The sequence below is a fragment of the Ochotona curzoniae genome, unplaced genomic scaffold (genome assembly GCF_017591425.1).
Source record: "Ochotona curzoniae isolate NIBS_2020 unplaced genomic scaffold, NIBS_Ocur_1.0 contig_1014, whole genome shotgun sequence".
Lineage (NCBI taxonomy): Eukaryota > Metazoa > Chordata > Mammalia > Lagomorpha > Ochotonidae > Ochotona > Ochotona curzoniae.
In genome coordinates this window covers 46,828,425-46,841,834 of record NW_024464920.1, presented here as the reverse complement: position 1 = coordinate 46,841,834, position 13,410 = coordinate 46,828,425, and positions in this window count along the sequence as shown.

The following is a 13,410-nucleotide window of genomic DNA, read 5'->3' as shown; positions in this document are numbered from 1 at the left end:
CTAGCTGGCAAATATGTTTCGGACCAGGGCATGGCTTAGCGATTCTCAGACCATTTCCACAAATAAGCAAACCAAAGGGCTCTTCAAAAAGTGCTGGTGTGGTGGCCGAGCTCCCTAATCCTCCACCTGTGACAACAGCATCCCTTATGGACACCAGAGCCGGCTGCCCCTCTTCCCTTCCAGCTCCCTGCTGATAGTCTGGGAAAGCAGCAGAAGATGGCCCAAGTCCTTGGGCTCCAGTACTCACCGAGGAGACCTGGAAGAAGCTCCTGGCTCCTGGCTTTGGACCAGCCCAGCTACGGTCATTGTGTCCAATTGGGGAGTGAGCCAGTAGATGGAAGATTTCTCCCTCTCACCATGTGTATATATATATATACACATATATATATATATATATATCCCTCCCTCTCGCTGTAACTCCAACTTCCAAATAAATAAATCATTAAAAAAAAGATATGTCAATATCATTTGTCCCTTGATATGCTTGGATAAGAAAGATACATTCCCTAAATCAATACCTTCACTCTAAGCAGAAAACATCAGGAAAAAAAGCCGAGGGGCTCACTACAGGATGTCCGGCATGTGCTCTGTGTGGACGGCGGGAACATCAAAGGTCTACTAGCAGGCTAGGGGAGAAGCAGGAGACAGCCACGCGCAACGTGGAGCCCTGGCCCCGAGCCTGGAGCGGATGCGAGTGGGAAACAGCTCCCGGGATCCGAATGAAGGCTGTGGTCTAGTCGGCCATATTTCATCAGTATTAGTTCCTGGCTTTGGATAGTGGTAGCATGACTAAGAGGTGAACATGGAAAGGAATTGGAGTAAATCATGTGCAGGAACTTTCTGTACTGTTTTTACATTGTTTAAATATACAATCATTCATAGCTAAAAACTAAGAAAAAAACTTTAGTAAAAATTCATAAAACATGGCATAGCAGAAGCTACCAAAATGTACCGCATCAGGGACATGGGAGAAGAAAGTATGGTGTCTATACAAGATGGAATACTATTCAGCCATGAAAAAGGACTAAATACAGCCACTTGCAGTATAAGCAATAGAACCAGAGGGCATCAGATTCAGTGAAACGAGACACAGGAAAACATGTATCACCGGTTCTCATTGATGGGCACTAAGATGAAACAAAAAGAAGTGCCTGGACCTTTCTGGGAATCCGCTGTCTTGTCAATTTTTGTTTTAAATCTTTGTCAAGCAGATTGACAGACACTGTAAGCCATTGAGTTTCAAGGATTCTGTGACTCTTGCAGTCGGCTTTCTGGAAGTGGAGAAGTGCTTTCCAGGCGACTGCAGTGTTTAGCCTGTGTTCCTGCTGTTCTCCTCTTTCCCCTTTGCTCCTGTGTTGAATTCCTTCTTCAGCAGAATCACCAGGCCTTTGATGACAATATGAGTTTAAAAATTGGTTATGCGTCTGGGCCAGCACGGTGGCACAACAAGCTAAGCCTCTGCCCTGTTGCACTGGCATCCCATAAGGATGTCAGTTCATGTCCTGGCAGCTCCATTTGGTTTTGTTATTATTATTACTTTGGTAAAGATTTATTCTACTTTTATTAGAACGACAAACTTGCAGAGAGAAGGAGAGACAGAGAGAAATTTTTCACCCACTGGTTCACTCCCCATGTGGCCGCAATGGCCAGAGCTGAGCTGACCCAAAACCAGAAACCAAATGCTTCTTCTGGGTCTCCCATTTGGGCACAGGGTCCCAAGGCCCCAGACCATCCTCGACTGCTTTCCCAGGCCACAAGCAGGGAGCTGGAAGGAAGTGGAACAGCTGGGGCATGAACTGGCACCCATATGGGATCCCAGAGCATGCAAGGCGAGGATCTAGCCACTTAGCCATTGCACCAGGCCCCCGGTGGCTCTGTTGGTGATCCAGCTCCCTGCTGATTCCCTGGGAAGGCAGCAGAAGACGCTCAAGTTCTTGGTCCTCGCATCCACATGAGAAACCCAGAAGCAGCAGCTTCAGATTCCTGGCTTCAGATCACCTCAGCTGTGATTGTTGTGGCCATTTGGGGAGTGAAAAGTGGATGGAAGATCTCGTTAAATGGAAATAAATAAATCTTTTTTTTCTTTTAGAAAAAAGTCCTGGGCCCATCGCAGTAGCCTAGTGGCTAAAGTCCTCGCTTTGAACGCACCAGGATCCCATATGGGTGCCGGTTCTAATCCTGGCAGTTCCACTTCCCATCCAGCTCCCTGTTTGTGGCCTGAGAAAGCTGTCGGGGACAGCCCAAAGCCTTGGGACCCTGACGGAGGTTCCTGGCTCCTGGCTTTGGATCGGTGCAGCACCAGCCATTGTGGTCACTTGGGGAATGAATCATCGGATGGAGGATCTTCCTCTCTGTCTTTCCTCCTCTCTGTATATCTGACTTTGCAATAAAAATAAGTAAATCTTTTTTTAAAGTGCTATTCCCTCCAAATAATAAAATACTACGTCAAAGGTAATTTCCAAGCTCTCACAGAGGCTTTGAGGGGTGGGCGAGGTGATCTGAGGAGTCTGGATGAGGAAGCAGGGGCAGCTGAGTGTGGCTTAGGGATCCTGATGAATGTGCTGGAATGTTTAACACTGAGAATGGGAGAGGCCGTGTGTGGTGTGTGTGGAAACTCTGTTATACCCCACTACCTTCAGTTGATACATTTAAGCCTATTCTGAAACAGAAAGTTTAAAATGACAGGCCTAGGGATTATGCACAAGACCTTTAATCCAATCTATAGACTATTGCTGAGACAATAATGACAAATAAACCCCGCAAGCTAGCTCACCTTCACATCGCTGAGATATTGACTACTCCTAAACTGCTTTCTAGTCTTCACCAGTGGCCAGGGTTGGGGGAGGTGGGGAGGGCGCGGATCCGAGGTTCTGAGAGCACGTCATAGCCCACTGGCTTTCCACAAAGCTGCAGGAGACAAACCGAAACGGGGAGAAAAGACTGGGCTATTCCATACACGGTCCCCAACAAGTGAGCAGCCGCGTGCAACAGGAGCCACAGCTCTTCTCTCACACCCTGTGCAAAACACAAAAGAGGTGCTCGCCAAACAGACTGCAGACCTTGAGGTCAAAATTTGAAACCATACGATGTCTAGCAGCAAGTGTTTGAAAATCATAACATGAACGAGGGGCTGTAATCGGAATATCTGAAGAACTCCCAAAACTTAATAAAAAAATGCACATCTCAATGTTTTTTAATGGCCAAAAGATTTGAAGCAGCTTCGCCAAAGACAACACACAGCTGGCAGGTAGACGTACCCAGGAGAGAGTCTCCAGCTGATTTACCCCTAAGCAAACAAAGACCGCAAGGAGACACTGCGACATGTTTCTTAGAATGAACACCATTCAAGATGTCCATCTTACCGTCTGCTGTCCAATGTGTGGAAAACGCCGACCGAACAACTTCAGATAGTTTTTAAACATCAATTTGTTTGAAAGACAGAGCGATCGAGCAAGAGAGAGGCAAACACAGAGGCCTTCCATCTGCTGATTCACTCCCCAGGTGCTCCCACAACAACCAGGGCTGGGCCAGGCCAAAAGCAGGAGCTAAGAGGTCCATCTGGGGCTCCTCCATGGGTGGCTGACACCCAAGTATTTGAGCTGTCACTGCTGCTTCCTGGGTGCGTGAACAGGGAGCTGGATCTGAAGTTGACAAGCCGGGACCTAAATCAGCACTATGGCATGGGGCGCAGGCATCCCCAGTGGCAGTTTAACCTGCTGTGCCATCAGCTGGTCCCTAACGGTTTCTTAAGAAGTTAAATATACATACCCTGGGACCTAGTAATTCCACTCGCAGGTGTTTACCTGCGGAATGTGAAAGCTTGTATCTACATGGCTGCTACACGAATGTTCAAGTAGCTTTGTTTGTAATAGTCAAAAGCTGGAAACAGCCCAGATGTCCTTCAGCAGCTGAGTGAATAAACACATCACGGCCATCATACAATGGCATATTCTTCCACCATAAGAAGGATCACCTATCGACAGACACGCAGCAGTGATGAATTTTAAAACAATTACACGGAGTCAAAGAAGCCACACCCCCAAACAACTGCACACAAGATGAGGGTATATTATTCCTACGTTTTGTTAACAATTGAAAAAATCTCAGAGTGCAGAGACAGCGGTTGCCGGGGATGGGGGAGGGGTGGGAGGCGAGGGCTCACCGGCCTGCGCATGCACTTGATGGTGAATTCATCTAAGCACACATTTCGTCTTTGTAAAGATTAAATTTTTTCTTATAATATTTTTTATTGGAAAGTCAGATTTACAGAGAGAAGGAGATGCAGAGAGAAAGATCTTCTGCCTGCTGGCTCACTCCCCACGTGCCCACAACAGCTGGAGCTGAGCTGATCCAAAACCAGGAGCCAGGAGCCTCTTCTAGGTCTCCCATGCAGGTGCAGGATCCCAAGGCTTTGGACCATCCTCAACTGCTTTCCCAGGCCACAAGCAGGGAGCTGGATGGAAAGCAGCTTGGCTGGGATTAGAACCAGCACCCATATGGGATCCTGGCATATGCAAGGCAAGGACTTTAACCACTAGACTATTGTGCCAGTCCCAAAGATTAACTTTTTTATTTGAAATCCCGAGAGACAGAGAGAGAGAGAGAAAGAGGAGAAACAGAGAGACAGAAGAGATCTTCTATCTGCTGTCATTCCTTAAACAGCCAAATTTGGCTGGAACTGAGCCAATCTGAAGCCAGGAGCCAGAAGCTTCTTCTCTCCACCCCCCCACCCCCCCCAGCCCTCAGGTACTAGTTCCTCATTTGCTCAGAAAAGCTCCTCTCCAGACCCCACACCTTGCAGGCCTTTAGTCAAACATCAGCTCCTGGGGTTGGAGGGCTGCCTCCATCACCCTCCTGGGAGCTGGCAGCCCCACTTCTCTCTGCTCCTCATTCCATCCCCTGCCTCCCACCACCCTCCCTCAGGTGTATCGTAGAAATGTAATCCATCTCAATGGTTCTGACTCAGTTTCCCTTGCTGGAAACTGAGTATTTGTATCTGTGTTCACCGATGGAACCTGAGTGCTAACAAGAATTCCTGCCACACAGCAGGTATGTGATTAAAGGACTGTGTAAGCAGCTACCAGGTGCTGCACTGGCAGCTTTCTCTAGATCGCCACCACCCCTAAGGTAGTGCTGCAATTCTAACCCATTTTACAGATAGGAAAGCTGAGGCACAGAGCAGGTCACCATGCCCTAGGTCATCCACTCCAAGCCACCTGGCTCTCAGCCTGTTGTTGCCCTCCTGCCACACGGCTCTGTCGAATCATGCCAGGAGGACCTCCACCATGCCCATGTGCCATTTATGTCTCTGGCGTTGAAGGTGACCAGCATCCAGCAGTCTGGGCGCAGCACCTGACTAGCCCTCGCTAGAAGGGTGTGCTCCTAGATTTTATCATCTCAGGTGACAGCAATGTCCTTCAAGTTTGTCTGCCGCCACCCCCCCTTGCCACCCTCACAGACCAATCCATCAGTAACTTCCATCCAGGGGCTTGCTGTGGGGACCCTGCTCTCCAGCCCCCGGGGGGCCCGGCCCTTGCTCTCCTGCCTTTGGCCTATGTGGAGCTCCTATCACTTTCAAACCATACCCTCCTCCATGGCCCCTCACTGGGTCTCCAAACTTTGGAAGCAGATGTTCAAGACGCTGCCAGCCCTGGCCTGGCACATTCCCTGCCTGTCCCTCCTCCATCATGCTCTCCGTAGCCTGGACTCTCCGCAGGCCACTGTGTCGCCCATCTATATTCCGGGGAACATTATTCTGCAGGTCCTCTTCAACCTGCTGAGACTTCTCCAGTCACCCTGCTCCGGCTCCCCAGGGAGGCTCCACCAGCCACCCAGCGCCAGCAGCCCCTCTGCCAACCAATTGTGTAAAAGTCTGGGTCTCAGCTGGCATCAGCTCTCAGTCCTGCAGGTGAACGCAACCCAAATCCAGCCCCCAGCCATCGGCTGCTCTGATGTGTTCCAATTCCCCACCCCAAAGGGACTGTGTGCAAAGTGGGTGCCTGCCCATGGCGAGTTTTAAAATTTATTTATTTATTTATTTTCCAAGCATAAAGAGATAGCTCCCACCTACAGGCTCACTCCACAAATGCCCACAACAGCTAGAGCTGGAAGGCCAAAGTTGGAAGCCAGGAATCCCACGTGAGTGTCAGAGACCCAACTCCTTGAACCATTACCACCACCTCCCAGAGCCACAGGGCCAGGCTTTGAACCTGGGTCCTCTGCTACGGGACACAGGCCCCGTAGGCCCCAGGCCCCAGGCCCAAGGCCCACGCCCACCAAGAATTCTTCAATGTAAAACTGGTCTCCTTTCATTACTCTGTCCTGTGAGGTTACCATCCTCCTACAGGAAATAAAGGATTTGAAGCATGAAGGGACATGCCCAAGATGACACGCCAGTGCACGTCAACATCAGAGCTCCAATTCAGCTCTGTGAGCTTCTGATGCCCGAAGCCTTGCATCCCTACACATCCACTCAATGTTTGCCGGAGTGAAGCCACAGGTCCCTGCCGCAGGTGCCCAGGGGTTAGAGGCCCTGACAAGGTTAGATGTAGGTCAAGAAGTGTTAGAGATGCTGAAAACATGAACTTAATGCAGCTAACAGCTGGTTGTCATGAAGACATAAAAGCATACATTCTGGGGCAGGCTTGAAGATAATAGCTGAACTGCCTGCAGTCCACATCAGCACGTGTGGGTTTGACTCTGCCACAGCGCCTGACTTCAGCTTCCTGCTGGTGTAGACCCTGGTGGTAGTGGGGATGGCTCCAGTAACTGTATCCCTGTAGGCCACGTGGGAGCCCCGGATGGAGTTTCCACCAGTCCTGGTGGACATGAGCTTTTGGAGAGTGAATCAACAGGTGGAAATCAGCTCACCAACTCACTCGTGCTCCAAGAAAGAAATTACTATGGAAACATTTATGCATCAAATATCATAGCATCAACATTGATAAAGCAGAAACTACAGGAGCCCAGGGGAGAAACCACAGCACATTAGGAATAGATTTTTTTTTAGGATTTATTTATTTTTGGGACCCTGAACGTTGGCCTAGCGGCTAAGGTCCTTGCCTTGAATGTTCCAGGATCCCATACAGGCGCCGGTTCTAAAACCGGCAGCTCCACTTCCCATCCAGCTCCCTGCTAGTGGCCTGGGAAAACAGTCATATTGGTTTCCTGCACCCACATGGGAGACCTGGATGGGGCTCCTGCCTCCTGGCTTCAGATCGGCTCAGCTCTGGCTGCTGTGGTCACTTGGAGAGTGAATCATCAAACGGAGGATCTTCCGCTCTACATATCTGACTTTGCAATCAATCAATCAATAAATAAATCTTTTTTTAAAAAAAAAAATTATTCATTTTTATTGTAAAGTCAGACTTACAGAAAGAAGGAAAGACACAGAAAAAATCTTCCATCTGTTGGTTCACTCCCCAAGTGGTGGCAATGGCCGAAGCTAAGCCACTCCAAAGCCAGGAATTAAGGTTCCCAAGCCTTGGACCATCCTCCACAGCTCTCCCAGGCCATAAGCAGGAAGCTGGATGAGAAGTGAAGCAGCCAGGACATGAAACTGGCACCAATTTGAGATCTGATCGTATGCAAAGTAAGGACGTTAGCCACCAGGCTACCATACCGAGCCCGGGAATAGGAGATTTTAATCCACTCTCTAGTCTCTTATGGACCAAGTAAACAAGGTTTACGCTTTTCCTTGAGCAGTGAACATGTTGGTTAGAGATGTCCACATACCGGCCCAGTGTGATGCCATAATAGGTTAAGGTTTACCCTTGGCAAAAGGCTCCTCCCCTTCCTGCACGTGAGCCCCACCACACCAGGCCGTGGATAAGGAACACTCCACATCTACCCAGCTTCTCACAGCCTCTGGGTCCAATGCGGTAGGAAAGAGCTCCACTTGGGCCTTGGTGCCTCATAGAGGCCCCCTCCTTAGCAGACCCCACCCCATTTCTGCACAAAGAATAGGTGCCACCAGGCAGCCTCTGAGGGTCTCTGTCCTCAGCCTTCAACATACCCAGGGTCTCCCCTGACAAGCAGGGAGGAGCCTGCCTGTCTTCCAGTTGCACACCTGTCCCAGCACCCCACCTTCTCAATGAGTCATCTGACATGGAAATGACCCCGGTACACAGGGCAGGCACCGGTGCCAGGAAACACACCTGCACAGAGGCTGTGGCCCAAAGGCAGCCACGACAGCACTCCAAGGATTCTCCCTAGAGGGAGGGTACAGGCTGTCCGTTGCAGGTGCATTGTGCTTTCCAGGCCAAGGGCAGTGGACACTGCCCGGTCCTGTGGTGACAACAATAAACAAGCACAACAGCAGGCACAGGGAGGGTGGCTCTCCTGCCAGGCACCTAACCGGCACCTGTTCCGAGAAGCCCTCCGCTGAGTGTGATGGGAGGGGGCACTTTAGAGGTGAGCCCTGGGCTGGGAGAAGCTAAGGAACCAGCTTCCAAGCCAGGGCTGGGGCCCCTGCTATGAGGGCTCGGAGACCTGATCTATCTCTCTAGTTCCCTCTGTCCTACACTCCGGCCATGCTATGGCTCAGCGGGCTCGGGGGAGGGGAGGGGCCCTGTGCTGGGAGATAGCCTGGGCTGTTCCTTCCTCCCAAGGCCTTCCTACCGCCGGGACATTCCAGCTGTCGCCAGAGGCCCGTGAGGCAGACACAGGGGTCGGAGTAGTTGCAGGAGGAGGAGGCTGAGAGCTGGGTTCCTTGCCAATGCACCTGGAACCTGACCCCCAGTGGTGGGGGGTATGAGAGGGGGATGGTGCTTGTGGGTCCAGGAACACAGGGTCCAGCTCAAGAAACCAGACTGGTGCCCACAGCACCTGTCAGGGCTATTCCCACAGCACCTCATAAAGAGATGGAGTGCTCAGGAAGAAGGACCTTTGGCTAGCCCTGACAGCCCACAGCCACAGTCAGGGGGATGTTAGGGGAATGGACAGGCGACAGTCTCATGGGGGTAAAGGGCTAAAGGGAACAGAGGGAAGACAGAGGGAAGACCTTGGGCCCTTTGGGGGTCTAGCCACTGCAGGGTGCAGGGTCTCTGCTGTGAGGGGGGCTCTGTTACAAGCAGTACCCTAACACCCTTGCTTTGACATCTGTACTTCAGACTTCCCCCCACCACTTCTGTCTCTCTCCCTCTCTCCCTTTCTCTCTCTCTCCCTCCCTCGCATTCCTCCGGGAGTCGATCAGGGCTTGAATGACACCCCAGATGACTCTGCTATTAATTCCCACACATAGAATGGCCTCCTTGTTCTCTCCTGCAGGAATAGCCGCCGTGGCCAAAGCCATCCCGGGAGAGTCCCAGGCTTAACCCTTCTCCTGCCCCCACCCCCACCCTGCCTGTCGCCCTCGGGCCCTGCACCCAGGCCCAGGGTGGGGTGGAGGGAAATTGCTGTGGGTGGGGTGCAGAGGGTTTGTCTGCAAGGAACAGGGAGGGATGCTTTACAGCCCAGAGCCCTGGTGTGGGCAGGTTGGGGTCTGCCCCAGACTGCTCGACCCTTCCAGGCTCTGCCTCTGCCTGGTGGCCAGGGTCTCTGCCAGCCCCCTAAGGCCAGAAGGAGCTTCCCACAGGGGAGCGTGGGAGGCCCAGGCCTGCAGCTTCCCCACGGCCGGCTCAGCACCTCAGGGTCTGCCAGGAAGGTTCTTCAAGGGACAGATGGGACTTTCATGCCCTCAGCCTGGCCCAGCCCTGAGGGGTTAACCGGATTGGAGGAGGCAGGACAGGACTTGCGCACCTTTGGGGCAGGTCGTCCAGGACAGCCTGGTGCCCCAGCCCTGGGTGGGGGAGGGATGGCTGGGTTAGATAAAATCCCCAGCCCCTCATTCTCTGTCCCACACCCTCCCCCACCAGGCTGGGGTGGGAAGGAAACTCAGACAGTGAGGCAGGAAGAAGTTCCTAAAGCCATCTTGTTCAGAAGGGGAAACCGAGGCCCAGACTGGGCAAGTGTCTGGCCCCTGCACAGCTGCAAATGGGTGGCACAACCCTACTACCCAGCTCCCCTGGCCTCTGGACCAAAATGCCTCCTGCTCCCCAAACCCCTATTCTCCTACTTGCTGTCTTCTCCCAGCTATTACCGCAAGACTGCAGGTCCAGCTGCATGCCCTGGTGGGGGGTGAGAGACACAGGGACAGCTCCCTGCCCCACCAATGTCCACAGCCTTTGCCTCTTGACTAAGAAAAGCTACAAACCCTTCTGTCCATCCGCAGGTAAGGTCTGAGTGCCAGGAAACCCCACCTCCACCCTCCTGTCTACAGCAGCAGTTCTGTGCAAAATGGGATGCTAGGAACATGGTGTCTCATGGCCTTGGTGGATCAGTGAGGAGTCTGCTAGTCTGTGGGCTGCAGGCAATGGGGGAGGGCTCTGCCAGTCGGACCAGGTAATGCCATGCCCACAGCCCTGAGTGTACCTCAATGAGCATTTGCACAAACAGGCATCTCAAAACTGTCACCTGTCCCGATGTCTCCCATTTGGCCAAGGCCAGCCATCATTGCAGACAGTGTATGTAACAGACAGCACAGGGCAGAGAAATAGGGGCTGGGAAAAGACAGGAACAGAGAGAGAGAGAGAGAGAAACCTGCCCATTTATTGACTTATCCCCCCAGGATGGCCCCATAGCCAAAGCTGGGCCAGGCTGAAACCAGGAGCCAGGAGCTGCTTCTAAGTTTCCCCCGCGGTTGCAGCAGCCCAAGCCCTTGGACTAGTCTCTGCTGCTTTCCCAGGTGTGTTGGGAGGAAGCCTGATGGCAAGTGGAGCATCTGGGACTCTGACAGGGGATGCTGGAATTACAAACAGCAGGTAATGCACTGCACCATGACTCCCACCTCTAAGGAGGGAGAGGAGGAAAAAACAGGTGGGGTGGGAGTGGGGAGACAGAGTGCAGTGGCTTGCTCTCTGCAGCCTACATTTCCACTGGGCACCAACAGCACACAGACACCAGTCACAGCATGCTGGCCTCCCCAGTCTAGGGTGTGGGCATGTAGCAGGTGCCAAAGAAACACAGGTGGGCGGGGGGAGCCTGCCTGAGAGGTGCAAGTACTGAGATGGAAGAGGGGGGATTCACAGACCACCTGCTCAGATAGTGCCTCTACCAGGAACGTTGTAAGTACAGCAGGGCTTCTGAAAGGACAGATTCCCTGGGTTAAGCTGCTGCCTGCAATGCTAGCATCCCATAAGGGTACTAGTTCAAGTCCCACCTGGTCCGCATCCAATCCAGCTCCTCTGCTGATGCATTGAGAAAGCAGCAGAGAATGGCCCAAGTGCCTGGGTTCCTGCATCCACATGGGGGACCTGGAAGAAGTCCTGGCTTCAGCCTGGTGCATCCTTGGTTGTTGGGACCATCTTGGGGGAATAAACCAACAGATTAAAGATCTCTTCTCTTTCTCTCTTGCAACTCTGCCTTTCCAATAAATAAATAAATCTTTTAAAATAATAATACAGATTCCCACCTAATTTGCAACTCCTGATGAAACCTAAAAGCCAGCCCCGCAGAGACCTTCCTGGAACACCAGGCGCAGGCCACCTGGAGGGTGAGGAGGGTGAGGAGGGTGAGGAGGGTGAGGAGGGTGAGGAGGGTGAGGAGGGTGAGGAGGGTGAGGAGGTGAGGATGACTGAGCCAGAGAGAGCCGGCTTCTCACCAAGGTCACACAGCGATTCCCCTGCTGGCTGACTGTAGCCTTTCCAGGAGGTCTCCCCCTGGAGCTCTCCCCGCGCCAGCCTCCCCAGGGCAGTGGGACGTGGCTGCACAGTGCCAGGCACACAGAGGCGGGCAGTGCCCTCGCCCTTTCCCTCTGTCCTGCTGGCCTCCCCAGCAGCTGCCAGCACAGTCACCCTTCTGCGCCCCAGGAATCAAACGCAGGAGAGGAAGGCATTGGGCCAGAATGGGATTTCAACCCCCCCTCCGCCCCCGTCCCCGGAGTGCCAAGGCGCCTGGGGCTGCATGCTCCCGCCAGAGATGGGGGCGGGAGGGTGGGGCCGGCAGGGCAGCAGGGCGGGCAGGAGGGAGAGACTCCCTGCTTCCTGTCCCCTTTCTCCCTGCCTCCCAGGGCTCAGGGCCGGGTCCCCTGGGGCAGTGGTGTCTGAAGTGACAGATCTGTCCCTGTCCTTCCTGCCTGCTGAGGGAAGGGCCAAGCTCCCCCTCCACCCCCTGCTCTGCTTCCTGGAGTCCCCAGTGGTTTGGCTCCTGCTAAACCCAGCCTGGTAGTGGTCCATCACATGCAAAGTCGTGGGTGAGCCTCCTCCTCCAGGCTCGCATCCGCCCTGCCCCGGTGAAATGAGCTTTATTCGCTCTTCCACTGACCACGTGCAGGAGGAAGCCCCTGAATGGCTACACAGGCAATGCATCCTCATTTGCAGTGAGATCTTCGCTATGGGAGGATTCTCTGCAGGCTGCGCCCCAAGACAGGGCCCAGGAGAGACGAGGCTCCTCCATGGTGGCAAGAGGCCTCCCGGATGGAGGAGGCAGAAGCAGCTGCCTAGCTCCCCTACTAGAGCCAGCAGAGGGGGGGTGTGAATTTGTTTATTCCTTTGCTTGCTGTGTGCACCTGCATCTGCTACGTCTGCGACTTGGGAAGAGAACTTAACAGGAAATGACGTAACCCAGGCCAGGGCCAGAAGGGAGGCAGGGCTGATGGTGAGCTGAGGTGTGCTTATTGAGCACTTGCTGAATACTCACACATCCAAACCCTGAGCAGCTGGCTCAACGTGAGACAAACCTAGATGTGGCCCTCTCCTCCCACAGAACCTTCCAGCTCCTGTTGATATAGCCCTCGCTAGTTGGACAGCTAAACGCCCACAGCGGATGGCTGAAACCCCTAGGGTCCCACAGTGGAAACGGAGACCTCTATAGCTGTCAGGAGCTGCTCCTCCCACTGCAACGAGCAAAACCTGGTCACCTCAGGGATCCAGGCCCAAACAGGGCACATGGCAACACTCTGGTTTCTCCACTTGACAGCCTGTGGGGAGGCGGGACAAACACAGGACACCCGCGGGCAAAGAAGCAGACGCAGTGGAAAGTATTGGTCCTACACACCCCCAGGGCTGGGCCCTGGTGGCAGGTTCTTATCACAGAATAAATTTCCCCGGGTCTTGTTATATCCACATTGCAAATGCAAGCCGTCCATGCTGGGACCAGCTGGATGCTGAGCGGTAGTAATTCAGTGGATAGAGGCAAGCTCTGTGTCTAGCGTTTGGCCAAGCACTGGCCACTCCTTGTTCCTTGCCACCTCTATAGCAGACCCATGAGGCAGGACTGCTACCCTCATCTCCTGGCCGCTGGAGGTGTGGACGGATTAGGTAACTTGGCTCCATCCCACGGCTGCAAATGGGACAAGGGCCACCGGCCTTGAACTCTGCTCTCTCTGGCCACAGTTCTCACAGTCACTCTCCTCTTTCTTACAATGTGACATCA